Raw genomic sequence first — 20,066 nt, 5'->3', positions numbered from 1 at the left:
GGGACCAGTGCTATTCAATCTTCCCTTGGAAAATAAAGAATAAAAAAAAAAAAACACTTCTCAGTACATGCACAGCACCATTGAGGTCAGTGTTCAGCAGCTCCTATAACAAAATGCACCCTATGCCAGTTGGAGTAAAAGGAAGCTTTTATTGATTGTTGTCCATGTATAGTTGTTTGGTTCAGTGAAAGGGTTCTTATTGTCAGTTCATGGCTGGAAAGCCCAGTTTGTACAGAGCTTTCTTTGTTTGACAGCTACTTGGCAAGTGTCTGGAAATTGTCTTATTGCATGTGGATGGGTGGTTTGTACTGTTATGTATAAGTGTAGATGTGCATACAGAGAAGATAACAGTACAAAAAAGAAAAGATTTTTTTACAGCAAGCTTGCAGAGTACGTGGTATGCAGCTGTCTATTCTGCTCTATGCTGGAAAATGGAGCTTTGTGCTGTTTCTGGGATTGTATCAGCTTTCTCAGCGAAATGCAATGCTGGAAATGAGCTGATCCTCATTTAAAAAGCAATGGACTTTTGCTTTGGTTCTAAGCTGGAGGTGCAGGGTTGATTATCAAGCAAAAATCTGTCTTAGCAATCATATATGCTTTTTTATGAGTGATTAACGCATACTGTATAAATGCCTGTTTAGCGTGCTGGGAATTTATCATCAGTTGTTACAGTCCTGTACGTAACATTAATCATCCATCCAACCGTTTTCTATACCCACTTGTTCCAGTGCAGCGTTGCTTGAGGCCTATCCTGGCAAATTCAAAGCGAGATGCACGGTAAACCCAACACAGAGAGAAAAACAACCACACACACTCTCTCCTAGGGAGAATTTTGAGTGACCAATTAAACTAACATGCAAGTCTTTGGACTGTGTGAGGAAGGAGAACTACCAGGAGTAAGCCCACACATACACAGAGAGAAAATTCAGAGAAGCATGCACAAAGACCTGGCTCAAACCCACCAGGAACCTTCTTGCTGTGAGGGAACAGTGCTAACCACACCATGACCATGCACCACTATTTTTATTTAAAATAGAAATTGTCAAATACTTACTAGTTACTAGTTATCAGTGAATAACATATAATAAACATATAATAAAATTAAATATAAACAGATGTCAACTGGTATTGATTTAACGCACATCAACAGCTCGATAATGAGTGCACGACGGGTGATTTTGGCATCGATGTAATTCCAGTAGAGGACCCATGCGTCCAGTGCAGTCATGTCCAAAATGTTATAAAACAACACAACAACCTATCTTCTAGTTGCAGCTCCAGATGAATGCTGCCTCGGCATCTTGTCAAGGATGTTAAATTTGGTCCTTTTGTTGTATGAGGAGCTGATCATTCCTCCCCATCTGATTCTTCCTCGTCATTTGTTGGAGCATAGCTAAAACTTATTCTGCATTCATTCTTCTGCTTCTGTTAATTTTTTTATGTTTTGTTATGCATTGGTTTGTCTGTGTGTCTTTTAGCAACATAACTCAAAAAGCTATGGACGAATTTGATTACATTTTCAGGAAATGTCAAAAATGGAATACAGGAACAAGTGGTTACATTTTGGGGGTGAAACGGATCACCGTCCAGGAATTTTTTCAAGGATCCTTTACTATTGGGAGATAGGAATAATTTTCGCATTACACCTTATAAGTCAACAGATAATGCCCCAAATTTTTGAAACAAAAAAAAAAAAAAAAAAAAAGATCAAGATGACATCAAGTTAAAATCCAACATTGTTTGACTCGGATCATGTTGATAATCTGGATCTGGTGACCAAGAAGGTTAAAAACATGAGGCCATGGTGTGTCGGGCCTTTTGGGGTTTTCTCAGGTGAGTGACCCTATGGATGGATAATATATTGCTTGTATGAACACGGGTTATAAACTGGACTAACACAGATATTTTTTAAATGCATCACAGTTGTCTATAACTGATTATGTTTCTAAAAGTACCTTGAGATGGCTTTGTTGTGAATTGGTGCTGTATAAATAAAGCTGAATTGAATTGAATCTCAGAGCAACACATGTTTTAGTTTTTTTTCTTGGTGCTTGGCAAAATTTTGGTAAATTTAAGCAACTTTGTGGTGGTAATAAAGCATTATTACCAGGTTCTGGTTGCATATCGAGACAAAATTTGTACAAAGTATTGGATTTTTTACAACTCAAGGATAATTACAAAATCTGAAAATCGTTACTTGTCCCCAGTGAACTTTGAGTTTGGAATTTTTATACAGCTTTGGTTGTCAGTAATCATCACAAAATATTTTGCAATCAAAAAGTGAAAGTATAAATCTGTGTATTATGAAAGCTGCAGACCAACTAAAGATGCGAGTCATTTAATTCCTTTACTTTTGAGAAAAACACTGGCTCCTCTACATCAGTCAGTAGCTTGTCATGTCTCTGCATGCGTGTGCATGTGTGGAACAGGAAACCTTTCAGGTCACACTGAGTTTCCTGACAATTAGCTCATCACGTATAGATTGACTTGTCTGTAAAATGGAGCTCATGCTGTGAGGTGTCGAGCGTTTTGGCCGCGTGTCTGGGGCCCAGAGCAGATTCAGAGGTCTTCTGGTGTTCGATGTCTCCGCTTGAATTTGCACGCCTTGGCAGCCACAGTTATTCTTTAATGGGTTATTAACTGTCTGCCTCTCATCTCCTGTTGTGTATGTGTCTACTTGTCTCCTTCCCTTTTTCTCTAAATATATAGAATACAAATGGTCATCATCAGCTTATGCAATCTTAGCATCTCACAGACTGCAAACACAGAGCAGAAAAACAGGTGACATGATATATTGATTGGCAGTACCCATCCTGTCTTCCGAAAATTGGACTTGCAATGGCACAAAAAAGTAGATGAATGATACAAAAAAGAAAAAAAAAAAAGCTTCCAACCGATTACATGCTGCCAGTGTTTTACCAGCTCACAAACAGTTTGCAAATCCCCTATACACAGACCTTCCTGCTCTGCTCCCACTACTATTAATTTCAAATTAATTACACATAGTTATGGCATATGGTGATAGAGCATTTCACTCATTATCACCTCTGAGGATGCACTTGCTTCTTGTGAAGGTGAGAGACCTCAGAGCCTCACCTGGTGAATATGTCGGGGGGATGAGTGTGCTTTGTAGATAGCAGCGCTCAGGCAGAGGAGAGAAATGCCTGTTAGATGGGGTCCAAGATGCAACAAGGTGAACATGCAGACTTTTACATGATGGATCATGGCTACCGCACAGTGGATGGATCCATCTGCAGAACATATCGCACCTGCTGCCACGTTCTCCCAGTGATTGTGGAAAATGAAAAGCGTGGCACAAGTCAGAGCGATCTCCCTCCTGACACCCTGGGGATGGGATTTACTTCCAGTTATCAGATGTTGTCCGTGGTAATTCAGATTGATGAAAGATAAGGGAAACTGATTGCATGTGTTGATGGACAGCCGTGTTGCAGAAAAATCAGTCTTTCTCCAACCCAACGCAGACCGGCTTCTATTTCAGACTCCAGTAGTTATTTAGCCTCCGTCATGCATGTTAGGGAGATGTCAACAGAGACGTGAACTTCCCTCTGCTTTTTGGTGGAAGCCGGGCTGTTTGTAGAGCGAGTTCCAGACCAAATGTAATGGATATAAATCTGACCAAGATGGATGTCTGCTCCATCCTATAAATATGACCACAAATCCACTGCACTAGCTTGAAACTGTTATTTTGTGCAGAACATCACACACAGATAACCAGCTTTTAGATAACTTTGACACATCAGGCACATTTTAGAATTTCACATTCGTTAGCATTAAATACTGTCACTGAATTCACAAAAAGGGGTTTTCAGTCTCTGTAGGGCTCATTCGTTAATATCTTCTTCTGAATCCTCCGGCAGATTCAGAAATGTGTTCTTGGACCACAAAATTGTCCAAATCCTTCCTTTTTAGATTTGCCAAAGTTGAAAGAACGTACCAGCTGGTCCTATTTTGCAGGTAAACACCCCCTTTTATAGGTAAACCTTATAAAAGGTCAAGACTTACAGGCTTACAGGATTCAAATAATTTAAAAACAGCCTTATGTATAAATGGAATAATAACCCATTTAAATTTATATAAATTCTTCAGTTTGACCAATTTACACATATAAAAATATGAATAACACTAATGTGTAGCATATAGCTAGCAGTTTAGTAATGGCGTGTTTAGCCTTAGGACGCTATTTGAGCAGTAACTGTAGGAGTGACTGATGCAGCACACATCACTTTTGGGTTATTTTGAGTTTAGAAGATCCAAAACCTCTGATGGTTTTAAATGTTGTAGGAAAAAGAAGAAATGCAGGGTAAATACAATAAACAGCCAAAACCTTTAACACCTAGCATAACCACTACGCTGTGTTAATGGTAGTAGCAACAAATTTCCCCTCATTACGTTTACTCTTCTTATGATCAAGAGATGCATACAATCATATAATTCTCATTATATATCAGTGGTAAACCCTTTAAAAAATTAATGTGTAAAATATTTAAATTATATCTGTTAATTAAGGTATTTTTACAACTTTCTTCTTAGTTTGAGGCAAGTATCTCCTTCCAGAGATGTAGACAGGAAGTCAAGATGCCAGGTCAGGAGTTCACTCCCACAAGTTAAACAAATCTGATAAAATTTAGAGGAGACAACTTATTCTTTTATTTTAAAACTTGCATTAACTGCCAAAGGCAAAACAACACTTTTAGAGCTTTCAGAAGTTTAAGAAAAAGACATTTATGGAGCAATATTCTTGTGGTTGAGGGAACGGATCTGACTATTACACCAATGCTTTTAGGAAGACCAGCAACAGAACTTGATCCCATCGTGACTGACGACTTCTTCTCAAATGATTTAAATGAATAACATATAATTATTGTAATGTTTAGACATGATCTGCAATATCTTGCAATTTGCTTTAAAATGACAAAATGTTTTAATTACCAAAAATATTACTGTACTTTTCTTATTTTAATAAACTGGACAGCAGATGCAATACAAGCACTAACTTTGTTCAAGCATGTCAGCACTCAAATGTTCATAAGAATATTCCAGAGTGTTTGCATATCTGGTTTTATTGGTAAGAACAAACCCTATGATGATTTTTGTGAGTGTCACAATCTTTGTAAAAGGTTTACTGGAAAGGAAGAAGACTTGCATCTCTAGAAATTACTGCATGACATCGGTATTGGCCGATATTCAGATTGTTGCAGTAAGTTCATCAGTAAACAGGATAACTATTACGACCCAATACAGGGGTATGAAATGCGTAACAAAACAATGAGAACTGCGGGGGGATGTAAGACTGGGAGTTAACAGATTTTATTGTGGCAAGAGGAAATGAGGCACAATACAAAAAAAAAGGTGGTGAATCACACGTGTTGGGTGTAGCGATGCTGCTTAAACCAGAAACACAATATAACAGCTATTTTCTAAATTCAAACAAGCCAGTGAAAAGTAAAACCGAGAATAACCGAAAGGGTGAACGGAAACCTGGCCTACGAAATCTGCAATATTTTAACAAAAGGTGAAGCAGCTCTAATATCTACAATTTTACCAAAAATACGATATACTACTACAAACCTAAACTAGCCCAACACATTCTACTTTTACCCATAAACTAACAAAAAACAAAAGGAGAAGCCAAAAGGGCTTTAAGTCTTACCAAAATAGAAAACAAGAATATCAGTCCGTAAACTGAAATATAACACAAAGCCAAACAGTTTTAACACTGTTGGAAGAAAAAAAAAAAAACAGTAATCCTACTAGACAAACACCACCAAATCCAAAGCCACAATCACAACCACGATAGTTCAGCAAGCCAAGGGCAGACTGTCTCGGAAAACAGTCAATAAATGAGCAGGTGCTGCAGTCCTTTATTTCCTGGTAGGTGACAGCAGGAGCAGGGATTGGACCAGTCGTAATCCAATCAGGAGGGAGGAGGTGAAGGCGTGTCAGTTTCAGCCAATCCTCAGTAGGCAGGTAACCATCTAAACCAAACTCCGGTAGGTAATGGCACACAGGCATTTACATACAAGAGTAATTAGGCACAATGACAGGCAGCCATAACAATAACATTAATTAATTGCAGTGGCTAATGTTCATCTGGTGCATTCTGGCTGTGTTGCTTTGGTCTAAAACCTAAAAGATTCGGAGATAAATATGTAAACACTTGCTCAGCTTTTGAAAACGAATTAAAATCTTTTAAATCAGTTAGATAATCTTTTCATTAGAATTGTTTAATATTCTTTTGTGCTCATTTAAAGAAAGCAGCGCAAATGGCAGAAATACTGCAATATTGTTCAGTTATAATCATTATTATTCTTAATTTTATAAGTTATATTAAAATTGTTTCTCTGGTATTAAAAGAAAAATAATTTACTATAACTTTTTATATTGGCCAAATTTAAATTTATCAGCATCAGTATTCAGATTTTAAAATCCTTGCATCGCCAAATACAGGATTGTTATCTTTGCAAGTTCAGGACCCAACTCCAGTAATATACTTGGAAAAATCTGCTCTTTTTTTTTTTTTTTTTTAAAGATAGGCTACCGCAACAAGATTTTTCACCATTTCTTTGTCATCTCATTTCTTTCTTTCAACCTTGATGCTCATCAGACCACAGCTCTCTTTTCAGTCCCTTCTCAGCCCACGTTCCAGATAAAACCTGTTTAAAGAGGCCTCTGAGATGATTTGCACTGCAGTTGCATGTATGTGGCAGATTACTCTGTATTCTGAAATGACGGCACCCTGTTGTGTTTGTTGCATCTGGTACCATCCCATCTGCTCCACCACAATGCAGAATGTGTTATTGGTTACTTTATGTTTCATCTATTTCACGATGCATAATATATTTTATGGTCCACTCGTAGAAAAGAGGTTTGTAGCTTCCTATTGAACCAACACACAATATTAAGGTGCTGTGCTCATTTCATGTGTTTCTGCTCAACTAGACTGACAAGTTATTGCAAACTCGTAGATTTCCTCTGTGCAGTTTGCTCATGCTGCTGCAAGATTTCCAGTGCATTCTCTGTAGACTTCAGGAATACTTTGTTTGACAAACACAAACCAGAGATCAAGAGTTTACTGCTGAAATATGTGGAAAATATTATGAAACAGTACTTTTACATGACGTAGGCAACAACATAAAAAATTTACTGCATGTTTTTGGCCTGAGACCCCTCAAATGCCGTGACTTTTCCCCATGCAGACTGGACAAGAGAGGTGTAGATGTTTCATCAGCTGCTTGAAGGTCTCTAGAGGAAGGATACAGAATGCTGCTGAATTATTAACAGTGTTCTATCACTGAACAGGAAAACCAGATAAAACCGGATGATTATTCAAAGCAACCTTCCTGGTGCAAGATTAAGACCAAGAATTTTATTTGAAATTCATTTGTTCTTTTCTAGACCTGTAGTTCTATTTCTATGTTTGAGTATAATTAATCATTTTCATAAATGTATGAAAATATTAAATATTTTATTAAACATTATACAAACATTACTTTATTAAACATAATAATAATAATAATAATAAAAATAATAATGCATTGTCATAGTTTATAAATGAATACATAAATAAAAAATAAATTAAACATCTGGGTCTATTTCATTTTTAAATTTTTATTATTGGAAAGACTTTTTTTTCTTTTTAAGGTTTGTGTTAGCAAGCGATTCATCAATATGTTCACACTGCAGGTCTCAATGCTCAAATAGGATTTTTTTATTTTTAATACAACTTAAGTGAGAATGGTACTTTGCCCTGAAGTGCCAATCATGCGCAGAGAAAAACACAACGTCATGCCTAATTGATGAATTAGAAGCAGACTGAGATTGTTTCAATATTGCTGCATACGACTTCCACCAGCGCAGAATTGTGACGTTTGTCTCACTTCTGTCACATCAAAGTCGTATGAAATGTGGCATCACTGCTCAGACTGAGGTCACTTCGAAACAGGTTGGATATGTATCTTATTTAGGACCGCATATGAAAGCAGCCTTTGCTATTTTTTATTTCTTATTTCTCCCCCTCTTTTTATGATAGATTGTTTCATTTATATATTTTATTTGTTTTCTTTTTATTATTTTTTCTTACTTTTTGTTTCTTTTTTGTCTTGTTTTGAGAATTAAACTGTACATTTTTTTTTTTTTTTTTTTTTGGAAAAATAAATAAAAACATTAAAAGCTTTTTTTTTTTTTTCGTATTTGTTCACTTCCTTGGACTGAAACATGCTTGGTGCTCCTCTGATGCCAACAATTCCCATTGGAACACGATTTTTGAAAATGCTATTATCATTTGCATTTCAAACGCCTGCATGGAAGCTCTTGTAAGGATCATTTTCTTTTCCTCCAGCACACATCATCATCCACAAACTGACACAGAGCACATACCTCCATGTGCTGCAGAATTAGAGACCAACTGTTTCACATTCTTCCCCAACACTGATCCGTCTCAAAGTAGTTTTGACTGGCAGACATTTGTGAGCCTTACAAACAAATTAAATATCTTTTAGAAGTCTCTATTAAAATGTAAGGTGTTCTGTGTTGTGGCAAATCAACCTATTTCACAAAGGCAGCATTCAGACTATTTGTCGGCACATTCACATTTTCAGTGCAAGGCTCTTTTTTCTGCTTTCATCATGACAGGATGGGTAAAAAGAAGATATGGTGGTTTATCTCAGCCCAACGCTCACCCCACAAGTCAGTCAGTCGCTTCTGAGCTGTCACAGTAAAGCTTGAAGGCTTCAGCAGAACATAATGTGGAAAGCAAAGTGTGATAAAAAGCAATATGTTTTAATACAACACTCACACCACAGTTTTTAATTACTGAAAACAATCATCAAAGCAAAAAAAGAAAAAAAAAGAAAAAGAAAAAGAGTAAAACACATTCCAAGAGATTGCATTATGAATGTTTTTCATCTTAAGCAAATATGCAAAAAACCAGCAGGAATATAAAAATACATTAGCAATATTTTCTGCAGGAGGGAGTGGTAACCTAGTGGGTGCAGAGGTAGGCTTGGGCCTGGAGGACTGGAGTTCATATCCTGGCAAGGCGACAGAGGTGAACTACTGTGAGCCCATTTTCCCAATTCAATAAAGTAAAAATTATTATTAACACATATTGTGGTACCTAACTGTAGGTACAACATTCGAACCACACCCAGCACAGCCAGTTCTCATGTAGTGATTACACACCAAATCATGTTTAACATGCATCTTGGTAGTTTCGCTAACAAATGTTGTGAAGTTTTTTGTGTGTTTTGCTGGGTAGCAACCTCTCCAGAAATGTACATGATAACTGTCACCTTGTCATTAAATGAGTCAGAAACAGAGTTTTAAGATCAGAAAGTTACACAGTATGTCTTTGACTTGATGAGGTGATGTTTTTATTGTATTAAACTGTATCAAAAGTAGAAAGGTTTTAATAACACAAACATAGCATAGACTATGAGCTAATCTGGAGGCCCTGAAATTTTTTGAGAGATAGAAATCATGTCAAACTAACTTCACAAACTTTCTGTTGAAGTCTTCATGCTTACACTCCTTCAGGACCAGCTTCTTGCCGACTAACTCTGGGTCAGAAAGATATGTATGGTTCCTGTCTGTTTTTTTTCTTTTGTTTTATTTCCTCTTTTGTCCCACAATCAGCGCAAAGTTGTTTTAATCAACTCAGCAAATGCCCGCCTCCAGGAAGATGTGAAGTGAGGTAATGGGAAATTGTTTCAGATTGGGCATAAAATGTCACCTTTAAAATGTTGCATTAATCACAGAAGAGAAAATGATGTGAAGCTAAATGCTAAACTGTTAGCACAGACACCCCTAGACACCGACCGTCACTGGGGTGACACACTCTGGAGGGTTTGATCATCATTAGCACCAGCAGTTCTGAGAATTAATGTTTATTATTAATGCAGCTTCTTAGTAAAAAGCAAATATCACTGTAGGATTGTGCGAGTGGAGGAGCGGGGGAGGTTTTCTGTTATCACAAGCTATAAATCCTGTATTCCTTTGAGAATGGTTTCTAGTCAGACTTATGGGATTTTGGGGACTATTTTTCTCGAGTGAGCTCCAAGATAGAAACAACATTTTCAAGCTTGTCCTTTGAAAAATGTCACTAATTTAAATTTTTTCTCCTACCACTCAGTCTTTCATTCATATTTATGACTGGTACAACCAAAGCACCCAGTGCATTAATGGAAGAGAAAATGTGTATAAAGGACCTTTTTGGAGTGGTTTGCATGGTGTACCATCTAGGGCAAAAGTAGTCCACTTTTTACAAGATATAATCTTTGACATATATGGAGAAGTGTGTGCAGAACATCTTAAATCAGAAATCCAAGAGATAACAGAACAGTCCAGGCAATTTTTTATGACACATGGCAGGCGATGCTGCTGCTCTCTGGGGAAGCTTTTCTACGGTGCTTGGACTAACAACAGACTACTGCAATAATAAAACCAGCAGCAATGAAAAAAATTGTATTATCATGTCATTACGTTATTACAACATTTAGCCAGTTCACTAATGAGTTTAATAGTCCCCCGTTTCTTTTAAATCAGCTGCTTCTCCAGACCATATCTGTGCCTGTACTTAAATAAAATGCATTTCCCGCATATTCCCATGTGTTCCCATAGTCTGTACAGCAAAGAGCTCATTGGAATAGCTCTCAATTGGAGCTATTGTATTTGTAGATATGCAAATTAAAATATTCCCTTGGATTACTGAAGAATGAAGTGTTTATCTAACATTGGATTTGATTTTATCTGTGGTCTTTAGCTGATAATCACTTCAAAATTATGACTGCAGCTCCTGTGTTTACTACTGTATGCATAAGTATAGAGGATGCAGGTGGATCCTTTTACAGTGCTAATTAAATCTGATTGGCCTTTAAATGAACAGAAATATCTGACATGACACTGCACACCTATTGTCTGCATCTCCTCTGTTGCTAAGTGCATGAAAATGTTTTTTTCTAATGATTTGGCTTGAATGAGCACATTTATTATGAATTGGACTAATGTTGATGAAAATTAATTTGCTTTAATTGGATAATAATTGGATTTCAGTGAATTGGATTGAATTGGACTATAACTGGATTGGACTGGTCAGTATATTTGAAAGGGCCTTTTGATGACTTTGTTGGGAATTGGCGCTATACAAATAAAGCCGAGTTTAATTGAAAGGCGAATTGCACACTTGAGTTAATCCTGTGAAGGTCTGAGGGAAGTCAGAGAGTATTGACAACTTTTCCATCATGTTCCATCACGAGCGCTGAAATATTTGAGCTTTTGAAATAGAAATGTTGTCAGTCATGTGATTTAAATCAGTAAATGTGAGACCATCTTTTGATGCTTTTTTGTAACCTTGTCTTCAGACAAATTGCACAGAGAAAAAAAATAACTCATGAAAAAAACTTTCTATTATTTGATGTTTGTTTATATTTTCTAAAAAGAAATGCTCCAGGCATTGTTATAAGGGTCTTAACTGACTCCTTTGAAGTGCGCTTTGAAATCCAAATTGATTATGTTTTCAAGCATTTACAGTGGTACAAAGACACTCAGAGGTGAGTGGCTCAAAGTGAGTGTGAGTGGTTTGTCTCCTGGCCTTGTGATGGACTGGTAACTTGTCCAGGATGTACCCTACTTCTCATTTGATAGCAACTGGGAGAGGCTGCAGCCCCTCCTGCACCACTAATCTTGAAGTGGGTAAAGAAAATAGAAAGATGGATGGTTCAAAGGGTTAAAACAGTTGGTATCAACATTTGTAGTTAACCACAACTCAGATATTATACATATATACACTACACTACCAGTTAAAGGTTGGGACACACTTTCCCATTGAATTTAACAAGAAAGTGTGTCCCTGTACATACATAAAAAAGAACTCATATATCTGCCAATGTGCATGTACCAGATGCTACACAGGTCTAATACCCTTCTGAGTTAGAATATAGAAGCGCACTTTGCAGCTTACTGCTGTAAAAATACCTTTAACACTGCTGGGAGCAGTTTTGTCATACAGGTTATTCAATATTTTAACCCAAAATACATTTAATGCTCAGATGAAATGACATTACACCACACAACAGAATATTAAACCCCAAATCAGAGACGATTCAAACACCAAATAGCAGTTTCCTCTGACCTTGACAGGCCAGGCTTCCTGTGATGCATGACTGGAGAGCACTTAAAGGAAACAGGCTGCTTAATATTGCAAAGGAACACTTTTGTTTTATGTTCTCAGGTTGGCTGGTAATGGAAAACAAAGCCTCACTTTGATTTTGCTGCTCTGGGTTGTGATGTATGGCAATATATTGTTTTCCAATTTCCAAAGATCGGGGGGGGGGGGGGGGGGGGGGGGGGTTGTCAGTTAAGTGATTTTAGAAAAAAACACTGTCAGTCTGTTGGTTGCGATGAGATAACACCACACACAAATATTTTGTTTATGTTACAGCTTGTGGGATTTTTCAGGAATATGCTTCTTTCTTTTCTCTTGTTCTTAACAGCTTAAAACAGAGTTAAATGATTTTTTTTTTTCTCATTTCAGTCAAGGTCAGAAACATGACATACTATGTGTATAATCAGCACAGTATACCCCCTTGCATCCCTCGCTAAAACCATTAGGAATATGTGTCTTATTACTAAAGTTGTACAGCTTGATAGAGTAGAAATGAAATAGTATTTTCGGTCTGAAGACAGGAGAAGCAGAATAATGACATGCGAGTTATAGTAATTAGGCCATATTTAAATAAAAAGACAATGTTTTGTTTTTTTAATGTGTTTTGAATGATGTGAGCTATACCAGTTTCAGAGCAATAATAATTTACTCAATGCTGCCTAAGTAATGTAAAGTTTGTACTGTGGTTAAATACTTAGGAGATTACACGTCTGATGATGTGGACATTTATAGCCAATGCCGCTTAATGTAGTCAATATGTTGATGCGTAAATGTGCAATGTTCCAGTGAATATTGGACTACTTAAAGCCTGGTGCACTTCGATGTACACTGCCCTTTAATGGATACAGCGAAGAAAGCATGCAGAAACTCACTATAGTTAGACGGAGCAGTGCAGGCCAGATGGATGTTAGTGTTCATGTGCCCCCTTGTCAGGCTACGTTGTGTAATCTCATGTATAGTTTTGTGGGTAGGTCCACTTCAAATAGTTTAATTGTATCTGACTGATCCTGCATCAAGCTCAGTTTTCCTCAAAGTTGTGTGATTATTGATGATTTAGTTTTTATGTAAATTTTTTTTCTGCCTGCAAGGTGGTGTGGTGGTAAGCACTGTGGCCTCACAGTTTGTTCGAGCCTCGGCGGGGGGGTTGAACCTGGGGGGAAGTGGCCTTTCTGTGTGGAGTCTGCATGTTCTCCCCGTGTATTCGGGGTTTTTTTTCTGGGTACTCCGGCTTCCTCCCACCGTCCAAAAACATGCATATTAGGTTAACTGGTCACTCTAAATTCTCCCTAGGAGTGAGTGGGTGTGTGAGTGGTTGTTTGTCTCTCTGGCTCGGTTGTTTGTCTCGTAGTGGAAATGCTGGGATAGGCTCCAGCGTACCTGCGACCTGTAACAAACAAAGTGGTACAGAAAAAATGCATGAATGATTCGATTTCTTTTCAAAGATCATCCAGAAAAATAATGAAGACGTACTGTTAATATACGTGTATGTTTATTGCTGGACAGACTTCATAATGTTATCAAACTTATGAGAAGTTAGACTGACAAAGCAATTTTTTCTTTTCTAAATTTAAAGTTTTTAAGGGCTGGCATCAGTTTGATAGCTAAAATAAGTATGACCTCTGATGACCTTTGCTCATGACGTTTGCTTATCTGCTTTGCCAGCCTGCTGGGTGCGAAGGATCTGCTGGGTGCGAGAAGATTTGCTCAGGTTTGAGCTCTGCAGATGGAGGTGACCTTTGTCAGTAACCTGATCTGCTGCCTGCTCTCCAGCACCGGCAGCAGTAATGCGACTTTGTACCTCAGAGTCTCTCGTGGCCTGTGTGCAGCGTCGGCAATAAGAAGCGTCCAGCTGGGATTAAGCTGCTCGCTGTTACTGTTTCTGTCTTTGATGCTTAGTGCCCGAGCACAAAACTGTTTATGTATTCTTTCCTTTTTGAACAAGTATTTTGCCATCAGTGCTGTATGGTTTTATCTTTTTAAGTACAAACGTATCAGTCAGAGTCCTGTGGGCGTTTAGTTGTCGGATCAAACATTGATTGTACCATACTGTGTTCATCTATGTGTTTGGCCACTTAATTGGTGAGTCATTGCTTTGTTATTGTTGGATTTACCTCCTAGGTGTTCACAACCCTGTTTCAGGGCTAGAACTGTGCAGAACTGAGAGGCTACTTGTAGCTGTGGCTGCATGAGAACCAGTGTCTGTGCACTTTAGGGGTAGATGTGTCCCAACAGGAACTAAAAATAATAAATCTGTTTCTTTAACCCTAAATAAAAGATAATCCTTAGCATAACACAGCAGGTATTAAGTAATATCTGTAAATTTCTATAACCCATAAGACAAGCAAATGAAGTTAGCTTGTTTTTTCTTTTTATTCATCTTAGCAGCATTAGGTTTGTCTTCGTGTGTGTCTTCTTTTACTTTCTTTTTTCATAATCAGTGTCAGCTCGAGCTTAAAAGATAGCGACTGCACATCTGCCTTAAATAACACGGAGAGTGCTGCAGCTTCAGTGTCCCCTTATTTAATTTATAAACCAATATCACAAATTGATACAGAATAAATTGCCACTCTATTTGCTCATTTTATTCCTATCTGCATCATTTTATTTATTTTTTTCCCTGCAAAGTAATCAAGTACTGCTGGAGCACAGCATTTTGCAAAGGTTACAGTTGGCATATGACTTTGGGATAGGCCTAATGTCTTGCATAGAGTGATCAATTTAAAGATGACCAAATCAGTTTAAAATTAATTTTAGTGACTACAATGATTGAAATGAACACAAATTGATGCCTCTGTCACTCCTCCTCAGCATTTCAACACAGATCGAATAATGACAATGGAATGGGAACGCTTCTGGTTTTCAGGATTTCATGCTCTGCAATTTAGGACAATGTTAATGAATAAAATGTGACAGTCTGAGATTTGGCTTGTTAAATTGATGTCTGTCTGAATCTTTGGGACAGCTGGGGTCACATGAAGCCAGAGCAATGCAACTGTGTGGAGTTCATGTTGTCTACATCCAAGCTGCAGTAATATCACCATGTAGGTGATACCAAGGATGAATTATGAAGACAAAACATTTCTCCGATACAAGTTTCATAATATTCTTCTAGGCCTTGTTGCTTCTGGAAAAGGCTCTAAGCCCCATAATCCTGCATTGGAGTAAGTAGATAATGAAAAAGAAAGCATGGATGGATGAACGCTTTCATATTAAACATTTTATTTATCAGAAAAATAAAGAAAATAATCTGGTTACCAGATCTTTAAGTTAGGTAAATACAATCTCAGATGAATACCACATGATGTATTAAATTGTTTTACTACATGTTTAACTCAACCGAACGCTGAGTCAGAAAATGGAAATATAAACCAATCGATGCAGGTTTAATGGGAAATTAGAGGATAATTAACAGCCATTGTGTGGTAAGGCAGTGATAGGGAGGAAAGACATCAGAAATAATATGTCATGAGGCCATTTTACATTGTTAAGGTTGAACACATTATCAAGTCACCAGTGATAGCAAAGTAGAAAAGTGTGAGAACTGTAGAAAATGTTGGGTCTGATTGGACTCAGTATTGAGTGAGCTGTTTGAGAGTCTATCATTTTTACAAGGCATCCAGCCCATCCTTTTGTTAATACTCTCAACCACAGTGACAGTTCAAGGCTGGAATTTAAACCAGTTCTAAGTTGGTTCCAACTGGTTTGGTTTTCTATGACAACAGCAAAAAAAATCTGTATTTGTAATATTTTCCCTGTAAATTGATGTCTTAATATTTCCAGTCTTGTTTTTATACACAGTTTTAAATTACATTTTGTAGTTTGTGTACTCTCAGTAACTGGTGCAGGTGTTTCCAGATGTGAGTCGGTACTGATCCACAGCAAGACAAACATGATTTTTACATGATGTTTTGAGTGGGATAGCCATTATAAAAATTCAACGCCAAACAACGACTGTGAATGCAGCTCTACATGGTGCATTGAGCACCAATCACAGGTGAAACTGGCAATATAAAACATGAACCTGCAGGAAAATGTAAGGAACACTGAGCTTGTGTTCTTTATTTTTTTTCTTTAATTATTGCTGGAATTAGGGAGGTTAAACGCTACCCTGACTGGATTCTCTTAAACACTGGAGGTCACCATAATCCTGGATCCAGACCTAGTGGGTATTTGCTCTGGACCAGCATAGTTGGTCAAAATGTAGCATCAGCTTTTTGCTGCTGGAGCTTCGATAGTTTCAGTAGATCAAAGTGGTTCTAAGTTAGGCTGTGGTTTCAGACTAGCACTGGAACCAGTCGGATGGAAAAGTCTTAAGTGTTCAAAATGTGGAACAAAAACTTGAACTTTAAAATTACTTAATGGATATTTAGGAATATTTATGAAGATGTCAGTGTTTTATTCTGTTTGAGTTATTTACTGGTATTAGTTAACCAGTTGCATTTAACTAATATTTTACATTGGAAGTCATACATTTAGCTGGAGCTCATAAATCAGTTAAAAAACAAACAAACAAATAAAACAGCAGTTTGTTTGTGTTTTGAATTTAGTTAAATCTGAGGTAAATTCAGTTAAACAGCACTGATGCAGCAGTCGTTCATTCTCCTTATGAAAATGCTGTTGCAGCTGCATCAGACGTCTCCACTGGGGTGGACTCATGAATAAGTAAAACTGTTGCTCCTGTTGTGGTTTTTTTTTTTTTTGTTGTTGTTGTTTTCTTTTTGTTTTTTTACCATGTATATTGTTTTTTTTCTGCATCATCCAAACTTACAACAGGCTTATAAATTAATCGTTTTCTTCCACCTCAGTGGATGATATTTCTCATTGCATATGAATCAGATCCAGTTATATTTGAAGCCGAAGACACACTGATACAAGGTGACTCTGGACATCTGCGCCTTTTTCCTGCTGCCAGTTTGTGTTAAATGTTTTTTTTTTTTTTTTTGGTTTCCTAAGTGCCTTGTAACACTTGTAAAGCTGATGTTTTTCTTTTTTTTCCATTGCTTCAAGAAAGGCAGAAAATAATAATAATAATAAAAAAAACACAAATAAAACACTAATCTAATGCAACAATGCTTATTTGTGCTGGCCACCACACAGCTGTACACTTAAGGCTGTCAGCTTACACCCACCACTGTAATGCAAAAGAATCCTTGACTTGAGCTGGGAGGCTTCCCACTAGTTATGTGCATCTTATTATTTGTGACAAGGGAACAGCTCTGGGTGCACATACAAGCCAACATCCATGACCTTGAATAGCTGAACACTCAGTGAATAATTATGAATAATTTATGGGAATAATTTGTTGTATCACAGAATGCCTTGAGTTCATGAAGCATTTGCATATCAAGTGTTTATACCATATGTAGCCGTCTTAGTAATGACAGTGTAGTTTAATCACACAAATCTTTCAAAGAAGAGTATCCAATAACTAATTGTGACTTCTAATAAAAAAAAAAAAAAAACAGTTTCTGGTACATTTGTTTTATTAATTCAAAGAGTTTATGAAAAAACATATTGTATTTTGCTATGTTACACTATGTATGACTGTGGCTCAGAACAATTAAACAAACAGATAAATAAAAATATACAAAGTGTACTACTTGCAGAATATAAAGTAAATTGATTGGATGAAAACTCAGTTTTGCTTTGTTTGTTCTAGATATTTTCTTGAGATGGAAGAAATGCATCTGCAGGGCTCCAATGTCGCTGCTCTGGTGCAACACCATGTTTTATCTGTTTTTTTTTTTTTTTTTTTTTCTCCTCTGCTAGAGGACAGATGTTTTTCACCAGCAGCTGTTTGCTACGAGGTTTGCTCAGTATGCCTTATGCAACTGACCTTTCAGCAGCAGTGTCTGTGACCTTCAAACGGACCAAAAACTTATTATGTTGGTTTAGTTTTGATTCTGTTTCTTTTGTGTTTTGTTTTTGCTGACATTATTAACTTAATCATCGCAGACATATAAGTGGTTAAAGTAGGATTTGCCTGCCAGAGCTTATAGTGATCACTATCATGTAATAATAAGGAATTCAATGTTATATTAATTTATATTGCTTCATTATCACATAAAGGTAACTAGTAGCTGCAATGACTACAGTTAAGGCAGATTCAGTTCCTTTAGCTGTAGCGTTCCTGCGATGGACATGAGTTCTGGGCATAACACTGAAGCAGGAGAAACACTCCAACCACACCTTACTGGATCATTAGTGTTTCGGTCTTCGCCTCCCTGGGAGAATTAATTAAAACTCTGTAATTTTTCTCTGATTTTCAGTTGCTTGGTGTATTTTCTGACGTGTGCACTGTGTCCGATGATGGAAGTGTACGTGTCTATGCATCATACATCAGACAGTTTAGATTTTTTTTTTAATAAAAGGACAAGGTTTTAAGCTGTTCTAGAGGAAAGGGAACCTAAAATGACTTCATTTGGATAGGAGACATATAAAATTAAATTATCTTGACCATCTGTGAGGGGCGGAGTAATGCCACAATGATATAATGGTAGGGGAAACACTGCCTTAACAGGAAGGGGGTCAGAGAGAAGGGCTAATTGCCCCAGCCTGGGACTCCCGCCTGGGGCCATTTGGTCAACTGTGTCAAGGAGTTTGAGCCTCTGCAGCATCTGGGGCTCCTGTTCAACCAGTGCAGGCTCCCATGGCCGAACTTTAAATCTTGTTTAGTTTCTGAAGCATAATACTTGTAGTTTTGCATGTCGCTGCACTTAATGGAGCACATTACCATGATGACTGTGTACACATTTCACTCCCACAGTTAGGAAGGGTGTTTTATGAATACCAGTTACGCTACATAGGTACAATAATAATGTTTCCAGTAAAGGTCCCCAGATTAGTCTGACCTTTAAATACATCATACATTTGTATGAGGCACATTGTTGTAATAAGGTTGTACATTTTTCATCTAGTTTGTTCATCCTCTACTTTTTGTTTTCATTTATCTTACCTGCATCCACCTCTCCTTCTGAGAAGACAAGCTTACTCTCAAAAATACAGTCATGAAATCTATAGACTGTAGGAGGACTCTAATATTTTATGTGCATTGCCACATATTGTATATAATCCAATGAAATTCAATAAAGAGACTTTTTTTCATTGACTAATTTAAAAAATTCTTTTAAAAAATAAAATGCTTAAAGTTAATGATTGTGAAATAATTCAGTCTTGTTAATGAAGCACTTAAAATTACTTCACATTAACAACAACAGATAATACATTTTCACATGTGTATATGGCTTTTGACAGCACACCATAATTAATTTCTTTCCAGTTTATGTTTAAATTGGGTCAACATAATCTACTTAAGCTGGTTAAACTTAATTACCAGGGCTGGGTTTTTATTTAAATTTTTGGATTTAACTCATCTATAGTTGTCAAGTGAATCATTGTAGGTGTCATGGAGTTTACACATATTGGTCTTGTTCTAAGTCGATCTGTTTTCATGCATTTGACAAGTCTGAATGTAATAACATTGACAAAAGACTAAATTTAATTTAGTGAGGGATATTTTTACCCAACTCATACACATTATTTTTATCAGAATTACTGATGCTGAAAAAAGTATGTAAAATTGTAGAAATGTGTCCCATATTTTTATATTAATTCAGCTAACTTTAATAAGCTTTGTATATTGATTCTACAGAGCTACGGACTGGACCTTTGTTTATGGTGCCTGAGTGATACATTTAAGCAGCTTTGATGTACCAGGAATTGCTTTCCAGCTGTAAAACTGGTCAAAATATCCTTATTATTTAAAGTTGTTTATAACTTATTTACATGTAAATTAAGTGTTTTCAGTTTAGAAGTATGTCTTCAAAATGCTAATTTAACTGTCAAACCTGATTTTCACACAATACCAAAGAAAGAAAAAACTCTA

The 20,066-nt window shown here is 36.9% G+C and overlaps 1 protein-coding gene and 1 long non-coding RNA gene across 3 annotated transcripts in view; one reads left to right on the top strand and one right to left on the bottom strand.

Annotated features, from left to right (window-relative positions):
- The window catches only part of opcml (opioid binding protein/cell adhesion molecule-like), a 411,108-nt gene that overhangs the window by 247,551 nt on the left and 143,491 nt on the right, over window positions 1-20,066 (top strand). The gene's annotated exons all lie outside the window — the stretch shown is intronic.
- On the bottom strand, window positions 790-19,718 carry LOC121653910. Its single transcript, XR_006012882.1, has 3 exons — window positions 19,709-19,718; window positions 14,375-14,387; window positions 790-869 (listed from the first exon to the last, which is right to left on the bottom strand). It is a non-coding gene; the product is annotated as an uncharacterized LOC121653910 (long non-coding RNA).

The sequence above is a fragment of the Melanotaenia boesemani genome, chromosome 15, assembly GCF_017639745.1.
Source record: "Melanotaenia boesemani isolate fMelBoe1 chromosome 15, fMelBoe1.pri, whole genome shotgun sequence".
Classification (NCBI taxonomy): Eukaryota; Metazoa; Chordata; class Actinopteri; order Atheriniformes; family Melanotaeniidae; genus Melanotaenia; species Melanotaenia boesemani.
The sequence above is the reverse complement of the archived record's forward strand: the minus strand, read 5'-3'. Positions and strand labels throughout refer to the sequence as shown.